At 39.9% G+C, this 2,455-nt stretch overlaps 1 pseudogene; it reads right to left on the bottom strand.

Moving 5' to 3' along the window:
* Positions 1 to 1,717: 1,717 nt before the first annotated feature.
* On the bottom strand, positions 1,718 to 2,155 carry LOC113938028 (annotated as a pseudogene).
* Positions 2,156 to 2,455: the final 300 nt, after the last annotated feature.

Below are 2,455 nucleotides of genomic sequence, written 5' to 3'. Positions count from 1 at the left end.
CATTTGAGCAAACAGAGCTTATTTTTCTAGTGTCAAATTTGTCAAAGTTTGTTAAACTGGGTGGGGGGTGGGGGGCTTGGTCTGGTTATTGAGCTGAAATACAGAATAAGCCACTGGGGTTCTTATCAAATTTAAATCTCACTATAAACTCTTAATTGCTTCCCCAAAACTCATATAATAAATCCTTCTGGGAGGACCAGTGCTTTCTGTGAGAATGGTTAATGAGGGTCAGTATGGGGGATTTAGTTTTCAGGGGTGAATGAAGTCCTAGGAGTCCAGAGCCCAAGGACACATGCAAGGCTTGATATTCTTAGCTTTATCATCCCTAAATACCCCCTTTCTGATTAAGTCCTGTCATGTTTCCTTCATATAGCACAGTTCATTTAAAAGCTTAAATTTATGAGAAAACTATGTAATATAAAACAGAGCTAAATGATTTTAAAGAAAATAGAAATAAGGGCTTCAATGGGCACATGACCACCCACAATAAAGACATTTCCACTTTCTCTCCCAGTTAAGTGCAGCCAGGTGACTAATTACTGGAAAATGGAATATAAATGGAAGCTCTGTGTGCAACTTCTAATACACACCTTTAAATGAAGTAAGTATGCTCTTCCTTGCTCCCTTTCTCCTATGACTGGCTACAAAGTGAGAACAATTCCTGTAGCTCAAGCAGGTATCCTAGACTATGAGACAGCAGGTTAAAACTGTTGGAGCAATAAGATAAAAAGATCTGAATCCAGATAACCAGGCAACTACCATACCAACACTGGGCTGCCTACCTCTCAACTATTCCATGTTAGATAAAAATATACTTCTACATTACGTAAGTCATGTTACTTTGATTTATCTAATACCCATAGCAGAACTTAATCCAAAGTGATTCAGAATGTATGCACCTGGAAGTGGGTGCTGCAAATGATAAAACTTAAAACAAACAAACAAACAAAACAAAACAAAGAAAACCCCTAGGTAGTGACTTAGTGCCTGTGATAGGCATCTAGTGACAAGGATCTACTTACTGCAGACTAAATCTAGTGAACCTTGTTACATGATGGCACAGCTTTGAGGCAAAATTCTTGATCCAGCTAAAGTTGATTTACCTTGCAAAGCAAACCACATGACCAACAAGGCTGTAGCTCTAGAGAAGATGGTAGGAAAGATTCAGAATGCTGGTTGGTGATTGTTGGCTTCTTCTCACTTTCAGCAAGGATCTCTAAGTAATAGTTAAACTGTGGCAAGAGCTACCCAGTCTGCAAGCAAAAATAGAAGGGAATTCAACTATAAGGGAGGTACCTGCTGCCTAACGCCTAAAATCCAGGTTTATTTAGAATCTGAAGATTCAGAACATTTCTAGGTTGAACAAGTTTATAGCATCACTATCTCATTCTGAAGCAGCAGGGTGAGGCTGGGGGTGGGGCGGGGGCTGACATGTAAAAACTCCAGCAAGAGATTACGTTTATGCCTACCATACAAAGACTGAACATACTCGCAAAGATGGTGTTTAAAGGTGTTTCCTTCACCCCCAAAGGCATTATGTAGATAGTCACAAGATAGTCACCAATAACATGAGAGAAAGGGGTATGGGAAGATCTAAGAAACCAATAAATAAAAGATTACAGGCTTAAAAACTATGTTTTTACAATCTTAAAACCTATATTTTGTTTTGTTTTTTTCATTTTAACAGTTTTTATTTCAAGTTGCAGATAAGATTACTTTACTCCTGCATCTTCTCAATTGTTTCTTCCTTATATTTGCCCTTTTCCTTTCCTACCTGGCAAGATTTGGCTTTATGTTCAAGGATCTTTTCGCGGTCTTTGTCCAGTTTTAGTATGGTGATAACCACCTTGCTAGGGTGAATGCCCACAGGGACGGTTGTGCCATTTGCCTTCTCTCGCGGCACTGGTTCAGTGTAGATGACGTACTTTTTCCTGTAAACCTGGACTACTTTGCCAATCTGCTGACCTCTGTAGTGTCCTCGCACAACCTGCACTTCATCATCCTTTTGGATGGGCATGGATCGAACGTTGTACTTCTGTCTCAGCTCTTTGGAAAGAGGGGAAGACACGATCTTCCTGCAAATGTGGGAAGGTGCATTGAAATGCCATTTTCAGTTCTTGCTCCGGTCAGAAGTCACAAAGGAATTGAACTTCATTTTGGCCGCTGGCCTAAAACCTATGTTTTTTCAGGAATTTTGACTGCAGTTACTTATACATGGAACTGACCAGAAGTGAAGTGAAAGCCCGTTTTTGTTTTGTTTTTAGAGAATTGTATTGCCAAAACCTTCCTGCTGCGCCTACAAAAGCCTTGTGTTATCTTCTGCTGCATAACGAACCACTCCCAATTTAGTGGTATGAAAGTAGGACAATCCTCTATCATCATCATCATCATTATCATCCTTCACAGTTCTGGGAGGTGACTGTGCTTAATTAGGTGGTTCACACTTACACAGTTG

This window comes from Zalophus californianus, chromosome 8 (genome assembly GCF_009762305.2).
Source record: "Zalophus californianus isolate mZalCal1 chromosome 8, mZalCal1.pri.v2, whole genome shotgun sequence".
In the NCBI taxonomy this organism is placed as follows: Eukaryota; Metazoa; Chordata; class Mammalia; order Carnivora; family Otariidae; genus Zalophus; species Zalophus californianus.
Note: the sequence above shows the minus strand (reverse complement) of the source record. Positions and strands in the feature narration are given on the sequence as shown.